Genomic DNA, 23,533 nt, shown 5'->3' on the forward strand with positions numbered 1-23,533 from the left:
TAAACACAATGAAAGAAAAATTATAGTCACAACAAGAAATTTTTGCTTTTGCGTAAAATGTGATTTATCACGTGTATTTTGTTAAAACTTTGAACACACACAAACAAAGAAACTAGGTGGATCACTTAGTGGTGTGTTTTTTTAGTTAAATTGATGATGAATCCTTAAAATATGATAAAATACAAGCGTAATTTGGGAAAAGATTCTCTCATGTCACGTGAAAATTGCTTTCTCTTATGAAAAGATGAAAAATACATTAGAAAATTATAAATAAAGTTATTAAAAACCTCGAGGCATATGAGATTTTGTTTTGTTTACGAAAAATGATTGTTTGCTCATTTAAGCCAATGTTAAGTTGAATGCTCATACATGACATTATCTTAAAAAATAATCTACTTTTCAAAGGAAAAACAATTCAAATTGAGATAGAAGTTAAATAAAGATTAGGAGAAAAAGGGACTTGAAAAGAAATCTTTCGCTTAAAATGTGACTGGCCATGTGTAATGTGTTAGAACATAAACCACACTTCTGTCGGAAAAAAAAGAACATAAACCACGCAAAACCAAAACGCTAGTTTAAATGTTGCAATGTGTGTTTATTTAATAACTTAATATTGAAGAGAAGATATCCTAAAATTAAAGAAGCGAAATGGCGTACTTTATGTGGTGATACAATTGGTGTTGTGCTTTTTTTTAATCTTGAATAACGTTAAAAGAATACTAACTCACATGAAAATTGCTATGTCTTTTGAAAAGAGGGTAACTATAAGGTTAATTTATTCAAGAACCAAAATTTGCAACTACTTAAAATAATTACACAATTTTGAACACCCTAAAAGATAAATTGGAGTCAAAACAATAAATTATTCCTAATGTGTAAAATTTAATTTAGTAAGTGTGTTGTGCCAAAACTTAAAATTGTTTGTAACATCTTTTGAAAAGATAAAAACTACTAGAAAATTCTAAATCAAGTTATTATAAACCTTAATGCATTTAACATTTCGTTTCGTTTATAAAACATAGTTGTTGGTTCATTTATACCCATGTTAAGTGTAACACCCATACTAGAAATTACCTAGGATATCTAGTATGCTCGTTAAATTTGGCATTGGATACATTAAAATTACAATAATAAAAATTTCTTCTGAACATATTATAAAATAACTTGTCTATACATTTCAAATAGTACCACTGACGTGTACAACATACATGCAATGACAAGTAAACATAATTGTCCAGCTTCATTTGCTACTTCATCACGAACTGCCCTGCTTGCGAACCACCTGTGTATCTGAAATAAAATAAAAGGGATTGGGATGAGACGGGATGTCTCAGTGAGTTCCACCTATCCTAGGCTGTAGGCAATCTCAGGGAACCTAGGATTGCCATCTGTCTCTAAACTCAACCCATTTTGGGTTTATACAGTTGTGTCATGCATAACTGAACGATCGAGGGATAACTAGGATCGCTGTCTGAAATACTAATTTAATTCTGATACTAATACTAAAATCATAGCCATAATTATAATCTTAATGTCTGTCATATTATGTTAGAAATGTTAGCGTTGAACAAACAATATTATCTGAGTTGATTTTACGGAATAAACCCAGGTGGAGTAACCCCGGAATTTATTCCACTCTGACCGGTAATAATTTCCAACTGGCGGGAACCCAACTGACGGGGATACCGGACTCCTCTGATTATCGTGGGGTCATCCTTACGGATAGTGCCCGTTCCAACTGGCGGGAACCTTTCGTATCCAACTGGCGGGAATAGCGAAAGCCACGACTTATAAATTATTTAATATTATAAACTGATTTCTTTATAATAATATTTCTAAATCTGTTAATAAAGACGTAGTAATTCCGTCTTTATCCTGAAATAATAATAGGATGCTCATAGCTCTGTCATAATAAATTTTCTCAGGTTTGTGACCTACCCATCACTGATATTCATGGCTAATTTATTCTAAACATTTTCTTGCTTTCTCAAACATAGGCATTATGGTAGGATATAAATTGAAGAATTCCAAAACATGTTCGGCTACATATCCGGAGAAATGAGAATTTAAATCCTTAGCTGAACAATGACCATTCATTTTCTTAAAAGTTTCATTTACATTATCTAAGGATTGAATTAAAGTCATAAAAATCCAATAATCTCAACTTCCGGAATTTTAGCCGAAATCATGTATTTATTCACAAGTGCATTAAAACTTGTCTAACAAACTTTCCTTCAATTCCTACACTACCATAAGCATGTTTATTAATATAAGAGCTATTTTAGAATACACTAGCATAGATATTTAATTTAAGTCATAATGTCACTAATTATGTTCTAATGCACAATATCATAAACCATCATTTTAGTGGCATAATATAACTACCCAAAGGGAAGTTTTTCTATCTAAAGGAACTCACCTCATCCTATTCTGAATCCTTGAACAAATAAGCATCAGCCATTGCTCTTCACTTCTGCCTTTATTTCAATTCTCCAAAGAAAAACCAAAGTTGCACTAGCTTAAACATCAACAACTTAATCTTTGGGTCAGCATAACTCCTACATCAGTCCCCATACTTCAAAGTAGTCTCTAGACTTCAATAATGGGTCAAAATTCGTGAAACTGGTACCAAAACGTCGGAAATTTCGTTAGCTATCCATAGCATTAAAAATCACTTGATTCCAAGTTATAGAGAGAAAGTTATTACCATTTTAGTGGAGCCCTGTCCCAAAACCCGTAGCAATTTTCCAGCAGAAATTCACAACTTCAAACGCACTTTCTGAGTTCGTCACTAATCCAAATCACACGAAATTTATATCCAATTTGAAGGGAAATAAGTGTAGAATCCGAAACTTCAACAATTACTTAATTCCAGATTACACAGAAAGAGATATGATGAATATACTACCAATATGCCATACGAATTTTTTACCCAATTTTCATAAGGTTCAAGTACAATCACCTTTGACAACAATACACCATTTTGATCACCAACTCATCTTTCTTACATCAACAACAAACCATTAACAATGATCTTCAACAACAATTCTCTAATTATATCATTTCATGAACCAAGCTACTATACCATGAAAATTTATCATAGAAATTCAAACTTTCTCACACAATTCACATACCCATTAAACTTAATCAACAATTCAATCTATAACAATTCAAATTCAAGTTTTAATTTAAGATTCTCACCTTGTATCAACTTTTGCATCAAACCCCTAACTCCTTTATTCTTGTATCTTGCTCCTAACCATCTTCATAACCCACCATGAGTACACACCAAGTCCAAAATTAGAATCAAATTCCCAAAAGCTTGATTTTGGAACACTTCTCAAAAGAGAGATGGAGGGAAGGTTTTGATTAAGATGGAGAAGGGAAATTTTTGGTGCTTATAAGCTAACCAAAGTGGTCTAAGGATCCCATGCTTGTAATTTGTGTGTTGATTACATGAAGAAATTGGAGAAAAGGGGAGATAAGCATGAAGAGAGGTGAGGGGCGGTTGGGAGAAGAAAGAGAAGGGTGGAAAAAATCTGATTTTGGTAGGAAGAGAAATGAGTGGAGGAAAAGAAGAAATTTTGTATGGTTATCCTTTAATAGCCCTTAGATTGTAATGACCAAAATACCATTTTCTACACTCTTCCTCAACTAAAATATCCGATAAAATGTCGTGAAAGTTTTAAGCGGAATATTACATTCACCGTGATCCGTTGGAATAATTTGATTCGGTCCAGAAAGTCTTATCCGAAATTACCATTTTGCCCTTCTCTAAAAAAAAAAAACAAAGATCAAATAATTGATACTGAATTTTTATATGCGGGGTATTACATTAAGTTGAATGATCAAACTTGATTTTATCTTCATATATGAATAACTTTTAAAGGAAAAACAGTTAACCAAAGACCAAAAAAAAAAAAAAAAGGAGAAAAATTGATTGAAAAAAACCTCTGACAAGTAGTGCTAAAAATATTCTAGAGTAAAAATATGAAAAAACAGTAATTCGATAAAAGGTAGGAATTGAATCAGAAACATTTATTTTTATTTTTAGAGATGATGCTATTGATTAATGAAGTAATTCTATGCCTCCTTGGTTGTAAAAAAGGAAAGCATAGCATAATTCTTTACCAAACCTTTTCACTTTCCTCTAAGAAGAAGGTACAAAATAGCTGTGCTCCAATTTAAACAGATTTTATATATGGAACGGTTATTTATTGTTTGAAACTCAATTATGAAAACCTAGTTGGAGATGCTCTAACTGGATTTAACAAGGTGTGATATATCAGTAGATTGTACTGTTTGGTATAAATAAATATGTAGAACATTACAACGTCAAATGTAAGACTAGGAAATATCCTGCATTTGTTTTGAAATTGTTTGTGCCAGATTCCAAGGCTCATTGAAAATATTAAGTGCCATAAAGCATATTTTATGAAGATTAATATTGGATTCGCCAATTTTGTTTCTTTCTAATCCCAATTGTAAAAAAGTACAAGTTTACATCTTATGCATTATTATACCAGACAATTACAAAATAAATAAAATTAGATAAAAAAAATACTGATTAAATATATGTAAATGAAAAAATGCCATGGTGCAAATACTGATTAAACAAAGCAAACTAATTCCATCAAAAGAAACAACTTGAGTATCATGTTTCAGCTGCTGCACATCACAGGTCCTTCCTTCCAGCATAATTTCCTAGTCCATATGGTAATTTACGGTGTTCTTATAGAGGGTCTTGACCAAGAGCACTTAAAGACTTCAATATCTTTGCCTATCTTTCTAATTGTTTTAGGATCACCAAAGCAAATCCAAATAATCATCCTGAACTTGAAAATATGTTCCCGTCTCAACAAGAATGTTCTTTACATCAACATGGTTATCCAGATTTTCACCAGCCATTAGTAATGCACATGCAAATGGAAGGTAAAATGAATACGCCGGTGCAGTGATAAGGTGTATTTGGACAGGTCTTTTTCTCCTTCCAGTGTGGTGATCAAATCTATCATTTGTCCTGCAGCAGTTTGAAAATCAACCTCATTGAACAAATCAAGAAGTTCAACGTAATACGGCTTTCCCTTGAAATGTTTCCTAAGGATACGCGGAATATGGTTTCTTAGTAGAACTCCATCATTCGCAGCAATCATTCCAACCTTTGGTACTCTAAACCAACATGGCAGACCACAACGTGTATGGGAGTTATCCATAATGTCGTCAAGAACAAGAAAATATGCCCGAAGCCATTCAATAAACCAACCAAGAGAACTTGCTTGGAAAATTTCGTCATCATTTAATGCCTGTCCTTCTTTTAACAATTGGTAGCTGTCAATAACCGACAGTCCACGGTTCAGCTTTCCTCCAGGCATATTTGGATGCTGCTCAGCCGGTGAGTGTGGCTGGCATGGGGTGAAGAAGCCCTCTACTTTTGTTTTCAATTTATTATTTGGATTTCTTTTCCAGTCAACGTTGCTGTCATTGCATACTTCCTGCAACTCTTCCCATCTCGCTTTTTTGGTTTCCTTAGGATATGTTTTGAAACCTTTATTTCCACCTTGGGATTTTCGCTTCTCAATTATCCCAGATTGATCTGTAGGTTCTTGATCATTATTTTTCCTACAAGAGCACTCAAATTTCAGAAACAACACACAAAATGGTACAAAAGGAAAACGTCAAATACTCAAACAAGAACTCACCTGCAAATACTACAGTCGCAAATGCCTCGGCACCTTGGGCACACCCAGTCATTCAAATTATATACATCTTCTATCTTTTCCCCGTATCTAAATTCAACACAAAATTACAAGAACACAGTAAGAATAGAATAATACTGAAAATCAAATCAAAAAGTAATAGAAAAAAGGGTGAACCAAACCTAGTCTTGAGGCAATTGTGGCAAAATTTCAACACACAAGGCTGTCCATCTCTTGGATGTTTGCATGTAGCAGGAACAAATCAAAAAGCAAGAGAAAGAGATTTTCAAGTGTTCACAAATGTGTGCTTTTGGTTTGGTTTTGGATATCTTTTATAGGCTAAATTTTAAACATAAAACGGTCATATTTTTTTAGTTGAAAAGTTGTGTCCATTGGAATAAATAGAAATTGTCATGAAATGGTGTCAACTTTTATTATTTTTATTTTCTAGGATATAGTATGATTAAGTAAATACTCAAAATAATTAAAAAATAATGAGTGTTTAATAACTACTATATTTGCTCTAGGGGTGGCAATATGATCCATGAGATCCATATCCATCCAATACATCCACTACAAAATTCATCCAATCCATCCATCAAACAAAAAAATTTGTTAATGGATTGGTTTGGATCAATCCATTAAAACCTATGGATGGATTTGATCCATCCACCTTATTTTAAAAATCCAATGGATCACCTCTTTAAAATAAAAAAGTCTAATGGATAACTTCAAAAAATATTAATCTTTTTTATTTAAATAATTATATTTTTTATTATCACCTTATTTTTTTAACTAAACTATTTTTTTAATTAAATCATCTCTCTCCCATTTTTTTTAATTTCATAAATAAAATATCAAAACGAATAATATATGCGCAATCTGGCTTAGAGGGAAGTTCATTTTCTTTATATCCAAAATACATGTAAAAATTTTATTAATATTACACAAAGTTGATAAATAAAAAGGTTGGTAGAAAATATAATATAATTTCTTCTTAAAAAAATGTATGGTATAAAGTATATATAAGATCATTAAAATTTGCGGAATCTTGAAATGAACAAATATAGTAGTTTTGTTTTTGGTACAAAACAAATCTAGTAGTTATTGAAGTCTCAATATTTTTTTACTTTTTTGTGGATATCACACAATCATACTTCTATTTATAGTATATCCTAGAAAATAAAAATAATAAAAGTTGGCCATTTAATGACAACTTCTGTTTATTCCAATGGACATAAATTTTCAACCATAAAAATATGACAGTTTCATCTTTAAAAATTAGCCTCTAAAAAAAATTCAAAACCAAACCAAATTCACACATTTGTGAACTCTCAAAAATCTCATTCTCTTAATTTTTTTTTTCTTGCTTGTGCTGTGTTGTGCAAGTTTAGTTGAAAAAATGTATGTTGTTCCGGTTCAATCAATTCCCTTCATGACTAACAATAACATGGAATTCGATTCCTTTTCACCACAACTTAATATCGTCGAGGTTTGTGCTAGAATCTGGGAAAGATCTAGCACTTTCTTTTAGTGTGGCTAAAATTATAATGTCGAAAAAAATTATCTATGAAATAAAAGACTATGTATTATTTCACCAAATATAATAGTTTTATTTTGGGTTAGTTTTCCCAATACTATTATAAGCCCAATAGTTTTATTTTAGGAAATTTTACCCTATACCCCGACACACATACTTTCACTCTCTTTGCTATTTAACTTTTTACACATTAATTTTTCACCCTCACTTTCAACATTCCCATTCCATATAAGTTCACCCCTACATGATATTCTTTCATGTAAGCATTTCCGATTCATTCCTCATGTAATATGTTTCTGAAATTTTACTGGAACACTCATGTTTACTTTTCCAAAAGGTATACCGGAAAACTCTATCTATCCTTTACGGTGGAAACCTTGTATCTTAATTTTCCGATGAACATAAAGAAAATCTGTCAATTCGATTAGCATATCTATAGTATCCTGTATTTCCTAACAACACTATTACTTAAGGTTTTCTCTTATTATCCATCACAAAATCAGGAGTGAGCCTTCATGCTTTTTCTTATTCAAAATCAATAACATCACAAAATCAGAAAAAGTAATGTATGACCGCTTTCTTTTATTAAAAAATTGAGGAAAACAAAATCATGAATTTTAAAGAAAAAACAAAGTGGCTGAACCGGAGATATCCATGAAACTATTCCAGAAATCAATGATTCATAGAATAATTTTGATTCCGATAACCCAGGACACGACATGAATCCAGCACAACAATAGGATGAAACGATTCTGATATCTTTAAGAGAAACGATTAACAATAACATTCTGGTTGATGTGTGTAAAAGAAAAATCAAATTGAACGTTTTTAGCAAAAAAGGTTCATGTAATGTTTATTGTTTGTTTTGCGTTCGTTTTCCAGAAGAAGGTGGGGTGAAAGAGTGATTGAGTTTTATTTTATATAAAGGGTAAATTTGGAACTTTACGTTAAATGTTGGGGTCAAGGTATAAACGTAGGGGTGTGTGGTATAACTTCCTTTATTTTATCAATCTTTTTAAATCCCAACTATTTACAGCCCAACACCCTCCAGTCTACTAGCATCTTAAGTTCTTAACCCTAATTCCCAACCAACATAACACCAGCGCCGTTTCCTTCGTGTTTCTTCTTCTCTGTTACATTTCTTTCTTCTTCTTCTTCTTATTTCTTTCCGGGCCTTTATGCTTCTTCGCTATTGAGTCTCCAATCACTTAATTTTTCTATCCTATAACACATTTATCCTCTTTCAATACATAGTAAGACAAATATGGTGTGATCCTGAGCATTCACCATGAACATCCTGGATATGTAAAAAAAAAATTAGAAAAATCATGTATGGATATAGCCACACTATTCCCTATGGTGGATCTGCCCATGGTGCTAGTGGAGAGGCACATGTAAGTACTTGTGTTTTATCTTGGTTTTCGGGTGTCAAACATTGATTACGTTTGAACCTTTTAAACCGGTGATATCTTATTTTTTCTTGGGAAGGGAAAAAGTAAGCAAAACCCTTGAGAATCGAGGTCCGGGAGTTGTTTTCGCTACGGGAAGGTGTTAGGCACCCATAACGACTATAGTATCCTATAGGAACCGTCTTTAATTTCTACACGCGCGCTTTATTTTTAGATGCTATTTTGAAAGTATTTATTTAAACCTAAGAGTTTCTAAGTGAAGAATTGGAGGGAGAAGAATGTTTTTGGATTTTTATTTTAGTTGAATTGAAGGAATTTTGTTCCTTGCCTACGTACCCGTTTAAGGGATCAAATCCACCGTAGTTCTCTTCCAAAAATGTTTTTTTGTTTTTGTTGATTGATTTTAAGTTTGAAAATTGGAGTTTAAAGAATGGGGATTGAGAGGCCTTAAAGGCATGAGAATTTAAGAAAAGAGTGAGGTTTGATTAGTCCTTTTGCAAAAGAAGTCAAATATGATTATTTTTCATTGAAATTTGATTAAGAAAATAAAAGGGAAAATTACAATGGGATTTTGATCCCAAGGTTTATTTAGAAAATGGTTTGAGTGATGTTGTTCACATTTTTTGGAAAATTGATTTTTCTAAGTATAAAGCCTAAACATTCATCTAAACAGACAATCCTAGACATACATCTAAACATGCATATTCTAACTACATACCTAAAGTGGTGTGTGTGCATGTGTCGGTGCTTGTGTCGGTGTACATCATTAGAGTCCATTGTCCTTTACATCATTGGCCTAGATACATTCTATGGTCTTGCAAGAAATTAAAAACATGAAGTAAAATATTACAAAATTCCTAAATTTTACATTCTAACTTTTTGGTGAAGCTTAAGATGTAAGAAATAAGAGTGAAGGAGGAGATGAAGTATGGAATGCTCATGATTGAATGAAACATGAAATGAAAATGTTAGTAGATTAAGGCATAAAATGAAATGTAAGTAAGTAAAATTTGCATAGTAAAACAACCTAAAACAACCATAAAGGGAATAGCTAGACTTAACAAAAGGTAGTAAAATATACCTAAGAATTTATCACAACAATGAGGCAAATACTATGACCTCTAATCCTCACATCATGACATTTTCCAAAGGTTTTCTTTCCATCATAATCATGACAATTAGAAACAAGTACCAAGCCAAGAAATCATGACTCACTCCTAGACATATTTTACACCTTATTCACACACTAAAGCATTTTTATAACTTGTAATGTAAGAAATTCACAAATCAACTCATAAGGCAGTGAAACAATCACAAATTTAAAGTCATATTCATCACAAAATCACACATGAAGCACTCACATCATATGTCAAAGCATTGTGGCCAAATCACAATAAAATTTCACACAATTTTAACAAAAAAGCAAGATGTCAATCAAGGAATTATCACATACATTTCCATTAATTTTATCATGTAACAAAATATCACAAATTCATCAAACAACACGAAAAAAAACACATAGTATTTTTTAGGAATTTTTACAACAATTTTGGACAAAACAGTGGTGTAAAAAAGCAAGAAACGAGGAGGAAATAGCAAAAAACACTAAAAAACAGAAGCAGGAGGAAATCCAGGCCCAAGCCCAAGGTTAACGGTGGATCTTGGACTATCCAGATGCCTCAGAGGCGTTGGATTGATCCAAGTCCATCACAAACCTAGATCTAAGGGCTGGGAACGCATGGTGCATGATAAGCTCAAAGAGACACACGAAAGGAAAAAACAGGACCACACATCTAATCAAACAGCAAGATCAACGGCTGACACAAGATCCAGGAGTGAACCAAACCGGTTCACATGAACCAATCCGGTTCACTCCTATATAAAAACAAGAGTGACCGGTCCAAATCATTTCAAACCCTAATTCCTCTTTCTTCTTCGCAGACTCTCTCGTTCTCTCATGGCTTCTCTCATGGTTTTCACTCACTACGAACATGGATTCAAGCCATAGATCACAAATAAACCATGAATCAGCATAGCTTATACACAAAACGTTTCGATCTCACTATTTCTTGAAAGAAGCCGTTCAAACCGTTTCGATCTTGATACTTTTTGAAGAAAATTGTTCGAAACGTTTCGATCTGGATGTTTTTCGAAGGAAATCGTTCGAAACGTTTCGTTCTACACAGATTCGAACAGGTTTGGTTTTGAAACTTTACGGTCTTTAGGGTTTTCAACTCTTTTCCTAATTTTTTGAAACTAAACCCTATTTCGTCCTATTTCCTTCACTGATGATGATTATACACTCTGATTTGGAAAATAAACGGTGAATCTTCATGATTTTTGAAATTAGGGTTTCGACTTTGAAATTTTTCAAAAGCTTTTCAGGATTTTCACTTCGATTCACCGTTTATCTTCGATTTCACACCTTCGATGATGATTATGAACAAACGAGAAGGTTTTCTTTGAATATACCTGGATTTGATTGGTGTTTCGAACGAAAGATCCTTGAATAAGCTTCTGATTCTTCTGGTGAGAATTGAAACCGAAAATAAATCGGTGTTTTGATCCTCTTCTTCTTCTCTGGTTCACCTCGAATTAATGATTTCGCTCTTCTTCTCTCTCTCACCATTGTGATCGCTCGAATTCTTTGAATTGGAGCTTGAATTGCAGTGGCTAGGTTCAATGATGAAGATTCCTCAGTGAATCTCTGAGAACTGCCTCGAATTCATTGCCATTGATTGAAGTTTTTGTTACTGGAAAGTTAGGGTTTGTGTGTGTTCTTCGTGTTCTTGAAGAATTCTGAGATTTTGATCTAACTGCCAAGAGAGAGAAAGTTGTTTGTTGTTTCTGTGATTCTGATGATGTGTCCAATTCTCAATGGGACTTGTGATGATTGGATCCTTTTATAGCTGACATGTGTATTGCCTTGACCAATGAGGAAATGCCACCTGGATTTGGACTAAAGCTTCGGCTTTGGACTTGAAATGTTTCAGGGACCTATCTGCAATTTCGAAAACTAAAAGGACTGATCTGTAAATTTAAAAAAGGACTAATCTGCAATTGTAAAAAAAATAGAATAAAATTTCGAAATACTAAAAAAAAGAGGACTTAAAAATAAAATTTGAATCAAAAAGGACTTGGACACAAATTTGGGAGTTTTGAGGACTTTTAAAAGAAAAAATAAAATAAAATAAAATAAAATTGGACTAAAAATGGTAATTTGACTAAACGTAAAGTGAAACGATTAAAATTGACAAAACGGACTAAAACGAACCAATTATCTAAATGAGGTACTTTAAAGTAACCTCTCTCTGCCAAAATTTCGTGTGAAATGACCAAAATGCCCCTGGGGCTAAAACGACTAAAAATGACTCAGATGCGAATTTTAAAATGGACTTTTAACAAAGAATTAGAGCAAGACTTTATACAAACAAAGTAAAAAGACTCAGAGACAATTTTTAGAATTTACACAGAGTTTTGACACATGAAAAGACTAAAATGCCCCTAGGGGCAAAACTGACTCAAAATGACTTCAAATGCAATTTTTGAACAGGATTTTGACATAGAATTAAAATAAGGACTTATTCTAACCAATTGAAAGGACTCAAACAAATTTTTAAAAGACTGAAAGAAATTTTGACATAGGAAATGACTAAAATACCCTTACATGTGAATTTTGCAAGTGACATAGAAATAAAATGCAGAGAAAGATGTAATTGGTCAGAGACAGTTCAAATGACTTGTAATGCAAGAAAAGAAGAATTGAACAAGTATTTTTAGGTCCAAAATTAGGGTATAACAACTTGTCACCAAACTTCGAGTCTATGATAGTTTATTATTTCCTCCTTTTTTTATGTGTCGTATCAAATGTTTGTGTTTGTGTATCATAAAAAGCACCGGATGATACATATATATATTTATGCGTAATTTATATTTCTTTGTTGATTTCTTATCATATCCTATGTTTGTGTTTGATCCCCACAGGTTCAGATTATGGACTAATTTCTAATGAGCTTCAATTTAATACACTTAGAGCATACAAAATTGTGTGGTAAAAGGTAAATATTTAGGTTTCTTGTCCAACTAATTTAAGATTCAATTTTTATTATGCATTCATATAACAAATTATAATTTTAGGAATACAAATATTTTATATGAATTTTAGTTATTCAAATAAATAGTCTTCACAGTTATATGTGAGAATACCTTGTTTATGGTGAATAAGTGAGTAGGGATTTGCTTCTTAAGGTGAATAAATGGGGGAGTATGATGTTAGAACTTCTGCTTCTTACGTTTTTTTGAACAAGGCAAACCAGAAAATAACCCATTGATAATAAATAATTAATAATTATAATAAAATAACCCATTGATAATAAACAATTAATAAATCTGTTCAAAACATAAAATAAAATAAAAAATTAATAAATAAATATTAATTCCAATCATAAAATAATAACAAATAAATTTACCATTTGCCTAATAATTGGATAATAATTAATACATTACTCTTATTTAATAGTAAATCAAAAGATAAAGATTTAATATTCAGAAATATAATATAATATTTAGTGAGTAACGATTTAATATTAATAAATATAATATAATATAATATCTTTTCGAGTTAATAAAAAGATAAAGAATAGTTCTAATTATTTTGATTTTGCAACTGTAATCAATTATATTCTGTTTAGATTTTCATTAAAGTCTACTGCAGTTCATTATATATCTCTTTGCTCTTTGAAATAAGTCATTCAACATGTTGCCCTAGGTAGAATGTGAAAGCATTACGTGAAAGAATCGCCCAAGAGATGGTGATAAAGTTTCTTTAGCAAGAAAAGGGAAGTGACCAAAGAATCAAGACTAAGCACAAAAATAGAGATCGAACCCAGGACCAAAGTGTTTTCGAGTTATTAGCGTCTAGGCCGAAAAACTCGTGGCTAAAGTCCATGCACACTAGTTCAACGCGCTCACGTAAACCACATGAACTGAACTAGCAATATTAGGGTTTGGTTTTTAAGACGGCGGCGCAGACTCAAGGAAGATATTTGCTTTAATGTGTAAGATTAATAAGCGCATCTCCAGGACACTGAGCTTACACCTTCTAAATTTTAAGCACATTTTTACGAACATTATTATTTATAATATTTTTAGAAGTAGTTAAGATTTACAACTAGGGCTTTTCCCATTCCATACATGCAAATATTAAAAAAAAACCAAACAAAGATAGTTAGCATAGATAGGATTCTATCTCTAGTAAGCATCCGGAGTAGATCTCAACTAAAAAAGACAATGAACACCATACATTAAAACACACTATTTTGCGTCTACAAACACTAATTTAAATCTTCTAGAAAGACTCGACGGACCCTTTATGAAGCTTACATACACATAGACAAAGCAGCACACAACAACATTACAAGAAAGTAAACAAACAACATATTCAGTTAAAATAAAATAAAAAACAAAGGACTTCCTAGTTGTTTGCGCCAGGTCTCCTGCAGATAATGGAGGCCACCCTGATAAGCAGCAATTTGTGCTCTCAGATGAGATCCCTCCTTCTTGAGTCCAGAGAACGAATGTTGTCCCAGAGCTCTTGTATCTGCTTTACCAGGACCTCCTCCTCGACAGGAGGCATGTGCTCCAAGAAGGCAGTCGGGGTTTGCTCTTGCAGGAGCTTTTTGTTCTCGACATTCAAAATTTCTTGCTCAACTTGAAAAAAAACGTTAAAGTGGTAATTGATGGATCCATATCTATATCCCCTTGCTTTGCCAAATGGATAAAAAAAAACTTCTATTTATAGATGTGGGAAGCTCTAAGCGAGAAAAAGAGTCTTTCATTTTTTGTGGGTGTCGCCGCACGGCTTAATTCCGATCACTCCCTCAGGAATAGGAGGCAATAATAGAACGCACATCAGAGAAGAGAGTACCCCCTTTATAAATAGATAAGGCCTTCCGCGTCCTTTCTTAATAGATGGAGTAATCCTCACTCGGCAGCTCGAAAGAGGACCGATACACTTATATTTTAGATATTCAAAAACTCTTCAAAATAAAACCATATTTAATTGGAGTAGATCGAACCTCACGTGATTATTATCTTGTATTAGATACCTCAAAATAGATCCAAACTGCACACAAAACACCCCTTATGCACATAACTCACAAATGTTTGATAGTAATGATAAGTTTGTATTTACAATAATAAATTAAAATCTTCCTCTCAAAATAAAAGATTAAATGAAGATCTTCTTTAGCAATCTCGATACATATAAGATCATTCCAAAGTTGAGTAAAATAAACGGTCTCAGTAAGTATTAAAAGTCCCGGTATCTTGAAATGAACAAATATAATAGTTATTAAACTCTCAGTATTTTTTTATCTTTTGCTGGGATATTACATAATCATAATTCTATTTATATTGTTTCCTAGAAAATAAAATTTCTATTTATTCCAATGGTTACAACTTTTGCACCGTTTCAAGTTTAAACTTTAGCGTATAAAAAATATCCAAAACCAAACCAAAGGCACACATTTTTTAACTCTCAAATATCTTTTTCTCTTAAAGAGATTTTGATATCTATTTATATTTATTTTTTTAGAGACGTCAAATCTAGAATAAATCAATCTTTTACTATTGGTCAAGTTCAAAGTTGTGTAAAAATTATAATAAATCTATTCATATTTTTTCTCATAAACTCATTTGTTAATTTTTTTTTTTTGTCAAGTGATAGGGCCAAACCGCAAGTGCACGGCCTATCGAAGTAATAGTAGTAAGTAGAGTTATCGTTCCGCTTGGGAGTTGGTCAATCTAATTAACTTTTAGAAAATGATTAGAGGAGAAAGAAATAAGAAGTTGGAGAGTGCAGTTTTTGAAAGTAAATAACAATAATATTAAAAAGCCTCGGGATCATTGGTTCATCATAATAACGAATCTTTTCACAAGCAAGCCTTAAACTTATAATTATACGTTAATCTTAATTACTAAGGACAAGTTTCTCTTTAGCATATCACAGCTCCTCTCGAAGTCAGTGAGTGTATCCCTCCAACAACCACACCTATTCTCATGGGTGATTGCCTTTGGGACCCTTGAAGATCGAAACTTTATATGTCCCAAGGTTTGCTAGACTATTCTCATGTTTAGCAAACCTTGTCTAAATTCACTTGATCGGATATCAAAGCTCCGCGTTCGCTTTATGAATTGATATCTGTGATGATGAATTAACCATTATCAAACCCTCCACGTTCGCTTCCACAGTTTGATAATAATTAATTCATGTTAAAACGGTGAATTTAGATTAGGAATTAAGGTAACAAATAATTAGGGTTTAAGGCTTGGCTTGATCCGGATTACGTCATTAGACTTATCCAACGATCCCAAGACAAAGAAGTCTACTCACTCATGTTCATCGTAGACATGGGGGAAGAAAAGAGAATGCGATAAAAGTAAATTGCAAAGGAAGTAAAAGGAAATAAAGACTTTTTATTGAAATAATGCTTGAAATAAACAAAGTAAAAGGTGAATGTTTATGGTGGAGAGCTACTCTATTTATAGCTTTACAATCGACTTAGAAACTAAACAACTAAAAGGGTAAAACAGTAAAGCTGCAACAGGGTAACTTGGGCCCGAAGAAAAAGCAGCAAAAGGGGCTTCTGGAGGTGGCACGGCCGTGCCACATGTTGGCACTGGCCGTGCCAAGCTTCTGACTTGGTGGGAACATATTTTTGTTCCGTATCTTCATATTTTCGCACTGTATTTGCTCCAGTCCTCTTTCTTTTGCTCCAAGACACCTTCCACCATATATTCGTTCCTAAAATAAAATAAAAGACAATTTAAAGTAAAATATTCTAAAAGGAAATAAAATGCAATATAATTAAATCAAATCTTATTTAAAACTAAACTAAATAAAGCATTAAAATATACTAATCTATGACTCATCAAACTCCCCCACACTTGAATCTTTGCTTGTCCTCAAGCAAAAGGCAATAGACATAGCAGCAACAAAAGATTTATTCATGGCAATATTAAGAACACATGTCTCAAAAGAAAGGCTTTGCTTCAAGTACACTAATTACAATTTCAAATGCTCCTCATGAACCTATTCTACCCAACATCAAGTCTCAAGTGAGTGTGTGTGTGTGCAGTCCAACCCTTTTATTGCTCCTATATAAGACAGATATTATGAGGAATAGGTTCTATCCTTAGTGCTAAAGTAACCGAGAAAAGTCCTTTCTTCATTTCATATAAGAGTGATGGGAATTTAAGTTAAAATTAGATTAGATTAACAATTAAGCACAAGGGGCTGCAGAAGCTTAGGGTCTATCTATCCTCGTAGGAAGTCTTCTCGGATGTAATTGTCCTTTCCCCCTAGATTCAAAATCACCCTAAGCAGTGCTGCAAAATTTTATTTGTTTCATCTCCGCGTAGGAAGTCTTTTTGGATGTAATTGTTCTTTCCCCCTAGCTTTGATGAATTTGTTTTACTTTAAGTTCAAATTAGGGAGTCACCACCACAATTAGGAAGTTAGGGATTGTCCTTTCCCCCACATGTTTGTGCCATTCTCCCGCCCCATTTAACTTTAACAATTAAAGAATATAACAATAAGGCACAATTGGTTAATTTCCCACACAAACTTATACTACTTTTACTCTTAAGACTTTAAAGGGTCTAAGTTAACACTAAAGCTAGAACATGTTCCTTAAAATACCTATTCATACATTTGCTCAAGGATTGCAACCGGGTGCTTTTCTCATTGGAGAATTTCACAATAAAACAAGACATGGGTATAGCAAGAACATAAGAAACACAAGAAACTACTTTTATGTACAAGAAGCGACCTAAAGAAGAGACAAAACAAAAAATTTCATGCCATTTTTTACATTAAAAACAAGCTACTAGTCATGCCTCTTGCTATAAAAACAAAACAAAAGAATAAAGTTCAAGGGAGTTTGGACACTACGACTCTAGACACTTTATTAGGGCCCCCCCCCCCCCCCCCCCCCCACACTTAGGGGAAGCATTGTCCTCAATGATTCAAATAGAAAAAGAAGAAGAAGAAGAAGAAGAAGAAGAAGAAAGAAGGAGTAGAAGAAGAGTAGGAGAGAGAGAGAGAGAGAGAGAGAGAGAGAGGAGAGAAGGAAGAGAGGAAGAGGAAAGCTCACAATTTATTGAGGTCCATATGGAGGACCTTGAAGTTGGAGGTGTTGCATCATCCGACGGAGCATCTCATTATTTTCATCATTGACACGGTTGCCCCTTTGAACTTTATTGCGAAGGCCGGAGATCTCAACACCTTGCCTTTGTTGCTCGGTGCTCATCCTCTCGATTTCATTGTGAATCCATGTCCATCTTTGATTTTCATTAAGCTCACCGGCTTCATGGCCATGGTGCCCCTCTTGGTGCAAGTTAGCACCGTCTCCTGCATCATGGTACAAGTTTCCACCTTCTCCCTCATCATCATCTTGCTCACCAAGAACCTGCACATCATTAACATACAACCAATTTTCTTCCACCTCGGTGGTAGTCTGAGATGGGTTAGGCAATAAAAACATGATTGGCACATTTAGCTTAAGTTGGTAATGAAGGGGTGGACGATGTTTGATGAAATTCATAGCAATAAGGGTTTCTATGTTAAGCCTATTGTTTCCCTCAATTGGTTTGATCCCCTCATCTTCACCCACTCCAAAACACCTAGCTATATATGTAATGACGCCACCCACCACTATGTCTCCTCTACCGGCCGGTCTAGTACCGACAAAGTCTAGGTGATCAATCAAATAAAAACAAGTATTGACGGGGTGGTTGTAGAGCATTGCCCATAACATGAACAACTCATCGGTTCTAGTGTTTCCTAGATCGGTTCTACCCCAAATAGTGCAAGCCATTACCCTCTGAAGGTACCTAAGTACGGGGTTGTGGATATTGCTAGCTTTGTTCGCCCTAGGGACGTATTTGTTAAGACCGGTGATTTGTTTCCAAAAGGCAGCTGGGTCATAGTTAACCGGTTTTAGACTAGGATCCCAATGATCATGAATATATCCTTCATTTGAAAAACCTAAGGCCTCACAAAAGTGCTGAAGTGACATGTCATAATCAATATTCATCAACTGGAAAACGACTCTATGGTTAGGGTTATCATAATTCAACTTATCTTTGGTAAAATCTATTGAGCTCAAGAATTCATAAGTGAAATTTTCATAACCTCGCATAGGTTTCAGCAAATCAGTCCAACCTAACTTTCCTATTAGCCTAGAAACATCATCAAAAAGCTCTAGCATACCCAAAGTATTGGGATCAGGATAACGAGAACGATGCAAGTGTTTAGAGATGAGATTTTTATACCTGTCTCGTTGCTTGTTGTTTTTTAACTGGATTCCATGATTCTTCACTTGTGCTTGCTTCTTTGGGGGAGGTCCTCCTTGAGAGCTTGCTGGTTCTTTACCACTTCTTCTTGAAGCCATTGACCCTTGTTGTAATTGGTTTTGAAGGTTTAGGGTTTGGGAAGATTTTTGGTGGAAAGGATTGGTTTAGGGTTGGGGTTGATGTTTAAGGAAGGTTTGTTGGTTTGGATGTGGAGATTGGTTAAGGTTTTGTGGTGTTTGGGTTAGGTTTTGAAAGATTAGGGTTTTGGTGAATTATGGGTTTGAATGGATGAAAGATGTTTTTGATTGGTGGTTTTTGTTATGGAGGAAGTTTGTGGTTGATTGGTGAAAGAATTGAGTGATTTGGTTAAGAATTGAGGGAGATATGAGGGTTTGAAGGTTTGAAGGTTATGGAGGTTTAGAGAGAAGTTTGAAAGATGAAAGAGGGTTGTTGTTTGTGAATGAGGAAGAAGAAAGAAAAATTTGTATATATGGGGGTGTAGAGCTCGGGCACGGCCGTGCCACCCTTGGCACGGGCCGTGCCAACATTCTGACTTCATCATTGCTTTTTTTTTCTTAAAAACTTGGCACGGCCGTGCCAATGCTAGCACGGGCCGTGCCACCTCTCTGGTCCTGGGGGCTTCAGAATTCTTCAATTTCTTGATTTTTTTTGGAACTACACTTGGACATTTACCTACAAAACAACTTAAAACAAAGAAAAACAAAACAAAAGCAATTAAATGCGTGGGTTGCCTCCCACGAAGCGCTCTTTTAATGTCATTAGCTTGACGGTTAGAAAGAGTCCTTAGAATGGATCAAAGATATCATATTGTGTAGATGACGCTATAAAACGTTCTTTCACAACATGATCGTTAAGCATGCAACAAGAGTAAAGAGCAGGACCTTTCATAACGTTTTCCAACTCAAATCCTACCATCTTATCACTCACTTGAAATACTATCCTACCGTTCTTAACATCTATGAGAGCTCCTGCAGTGGCTAGGAAAGGTCTACCTTGGATTATGGGGACGTCTTCGTCCTCTGCAATGTCGACGACTACAAAATCAGTTGGGATATATATCCCTTCTATCTTAACGGGTATGTCCTCGACAAATCCTACAAGTTTCATGGTAGAACGATCAGCAAGTTTTAATTCCATCTCGGTAGGTTTCAATTCTCCTATCCCTATCCTTTTAAGAAGAGACAAAGGTAGCAAACTAACACTAGCTCCTAAGTCACATAAGGCTTTGTTTATGGTTTCATTCCCAATTTCACATGGTATGGCAAAGCTACCTGGATCTCTAAGCTTAGGGGGTGCCTCTTGAATGATTGCACTATTTTCCTTGGCCAAGGCTATTGTGTCACTATGCTCTATAGCCCTTTTCTTTGAAAAAATTTTCTTTAAAAACTTGGCATATAGAGGCATCCTAGACAAAGCTTCAGCAAAGGGAAGTTTAATGCAAATCTTCCTAAGTATGTTGACAAATTTTTCAAACTTACCCTCTAGTTTAAGCTTATCAAGATTTAAGGGGGATTGAGTTTTGTTTTCTTCAAGTGGTTTTGCTTCTTCTATCACAATTGTATCACCTAAAGGCTTGACACTTTCTTTCCCAATGTTTTTAACCTTAGCAAAAGTTCCGTTTAACTTACTACCCCCAAAAGATATGACATTAACTTGGGCTTTGGGATTGGCTTCGGTTTGACTAGGAAAGACTCCCGGTGTTTGGGAAGAGGTAGCCACTTGTTGGGCTATTTGAGCGATTTGAGTTTCAAGCATTTTAGAGTGAGTAGCAATAGAATCAACCTTGGTATTGAGCTTGGAAAGAGAATCATTCAGAAATCTGGTTTGGTTTTTAAGTTCTTGAAGTTGTTTGGTTTGGTTGGCAATAGAGTTTTCCAACAAAATTTCCAAATTGGATTTCTGAGTGAATCTTTGGTTGTTTGCATAACCGGGTGGTGCTACTTGTCCATAGGGATTTTGGTTTTTATAAAAATTTTGATTTTGTCTTATCCCTTGGTTGTATTGAGCATAATTCATTTGCTCAACACCATTAATAGCACTACCTAGTTGGCAATCAACACCAGCATGACCAGTTATACCACATATTTCACAAGAAGGAGTATAAGCAGAATTGATAGCACTAACATTGAGTTTTTCAAGTTTTTCAGTTAATGTATCAATTTTAGAAGCAAGGTGATCATAGTTAGAGACTTCGTACATACCTGCCTCCTTTTTAGAGGATGAAGAACTAGTGGTGGCTCTCTCGTCGGTCCATTTGTAATGATTTTGAGCCATGTCTTCAATCAAGGCATACGCCTCCGTGTAGTTCTTATTCATAAGTGCTCCACCTGCAGCTGCATCAACAGACATCTTAGTGGTATAAGACAAGCCATTATAAAAAGTGTGGACTATAAGCCACTTCTCTAGGCCATGGTGGGGACAAAGTCTTAGCATTTCTTTGAAACGCTCCCACGCATCGTAGAGAGATTCCCCATCTTTCTGGTTGAACCGTGTGATTTGGTCTCTAAGTTTAGCGGTTTTAGATGGTGGAAAGAAACGGGCAAGGAATGCTTGCCTCATCTGATCCCATGAAGTAATGGAACCGACTTCGAGGGAATGGAACCAAGCGCTAGCTCTATCCCTTAAGGAAAAGGGAAAGAGGTGAAGTCTTACGGCCTCTTGGTTCTCCTTCATGGTTCCACTAATTCGTAGGAAGACAGAGATGTGAAGATTGGGATCCTCAGTGGGGGATCCCGAGAATTGGTTTTGCTGCACCAAGTTAAGTAGGGCGGGCTTAATTTCAAAATTGTCATCCTCAACCGTTGGGTACACAATAACAGCTTGTGGCTCAGCCGTAAACGGCGTTGCATACTCTTTGAGAGTGCGATTGGCCATGGCGGTGTTATTTTGTGCGTCTCTCTTTCGTCTATGCAAATACCTTTCGATCTCGTTGATTATTACAACTCGATTTCTAGTTTTTCGCATAAAAAATTGACAACCCAAGAAGTTAACAATAACAAAAAAAAATAGAAAGTTTAAAAAAATAAAAAGAAAGAGAAAAGAAGTGAGAATTCTAATCACTAAGAAAAAGCTAATTAAATTAGTTAACTCCCCGGCAACGGCGCCAAAAACTTGATAGGGCCAAACCGCAAGTGCACGGCCTATCGAAGTAATAGTAGTAAGTAGAGTTATCGTTCCGCTTGGGAGTTGGTCAATCTAATTAACTTTTAGAAAATGATTAGAGGAGAAAGAAATAAGAAGTTGGAGAGTGCAGTTTTTGAAAGTAAATAACAATAATATTAAAAAGCCTCGGGATCATTGGTTCATCATAATAACGAATCTTTTCACAAGCAAGCCTTAAACTTATAATTATACGTTAATGTTAATTACTAAGGACAAGTTTCTCTTTAGCATATCACAGCTCCTCTCGAAGTCAGTGAGTGTATCCCTCCAACAACCACACCTATTCTCATGGGTGATTGCCTTTGGGACCCTTGAAGATCGAAACTTTATATGTCCCAAGGTTTGCTAGACTATTCTCATGTTTCGCAAACCTTGTCTAAATTCACTTGATCGGATATCAAAGCTCCGCGTTCGCTTTATGAATTGATATCTGTGATGATGAATTAACCATTATCAAACCCTCCGCGTTCGCTTCCACAGTTTGATAATAATTAATTCATGTTAAAACGGTGAATTTAGATTAGGAATTAAGGTAACAAATAATTAGGGTTTAAGGCTTGGCTTGATCCGGGTTACGTCATTAGACTTATCCAACGATCCCAAGACAAAGAAGTCTACTCACTCATGTTCATCGTAGACATGGGGGAAGAAGAGAGAATGCGATAAAAGTAAATTGCAAAGGAAGTAAAAGGAAATAAAGACTTTTTATTGAAATAATGCTTGAAATAAACAAAGTAAAAGGTGAATGTTTATGGTGGAGAGCTACTCTATTTATAGCTTTACAATCGACTTAGAAACTAAGCAACTAAAAGGGTAAAACAGTAAAGCTGCAACATGGTAACTTGGGCCCGAAGAAAAAGCAGCAAAAGGGGCTTCTGGAGGTGGCACGGCCGTGCCACATGTTGGCACTGGCCGTGCCAAGCTTCTGACTTGGTGGGAACATATTTTTGTTCCGTATCTTCATATTTTCGCATTGTATTTGCTCCAGTCCTCTTTCTTTTGCTCCAAGACACCTTCCACCATATATTCGTTCCTAAAATAAAATAAAAGACAATTTAAAGTAAAATATTCTAAAAGGAAATAAAATGCAATATAATTAAATCAAATCTTATTTAAAACTAAACTAAATAAAGCATTAAAATATACTAATCTATGACTCATCATCAAGTAGCTTAGATGCTATAAATTATTAATTCATTTTAATTGTTGTATACGTTTCCTTAAATATTTTATTTGTCGTGTAAATTATTGTATTGTCATCAAAACTACATATTTGGCCTTTGCATGATATAGATCCATCATCACTTCTTTGAAGCATGAATGGACATCGGCCTAAACATGCCATAATT

General features: G+C 34.4%; 1 long non-coding RNA gene, 1 other non-coding gene and 1 pseudogene across 2 annotated transcripts; 1 reads left to right on the top strand and 2 right to left on the bottom strand.

Moving 5' to 3' along the window:
• Positions 1–1,122: 1,122 nt before the first annotated feature.
• LOC146913026 (uncharacterized) lies at positions 1,123–3,581 on the bottom strand. Its single transcript, XR_015013246.1, has 4 exons — positions 3,202–3,581; positions 2,708–2,791; positions 2,420–2,622; positions 1,123–1,290 (listed from the first exon to the last, which is right to left on the bottom strand). It is a non-coding gene; the product is annotated as an uncharacterized LOC146913026 (long non-coding RNA).
• A 1,140-nt stretch (positions 3,582–4,721) lies between these two features.
• On the bottom strand, positions 4,722–5,751 carry LOC146913027 (farnesyl pyrophosphate synthase 1 pseudogene; annotated as a pseudogene).
• A 15,675-nt stretch (positions 5,752–21,426) lies between these two features.
• LOC146913028 (small nucleolar RNA R71) lies at positions 21,427–21,533 on the top strand. Its single transcript, XR_015017061.1, has one exon. It is a non-coding gene; the product is annotated as a small nucleolar RNA R71 (small nucleolar RNA).
• Positions 21,534–23,533: the final 2,000 nt, after the last annotated feature.

This window comes from Medicago sativa, chromosome 6 (assembly GCF_051527215.1).
Source record: "Medicago sativa cultivar Bolivia chromosome 6, Bolivia_mono, whole genome shotgun sequence".
Lineage (NCBI taxonomy): Eukaryota > Viridiplantae > Streptophyta > Magnoliopsida > Fabales > Fabaceae > Medicago > Medicago sativa.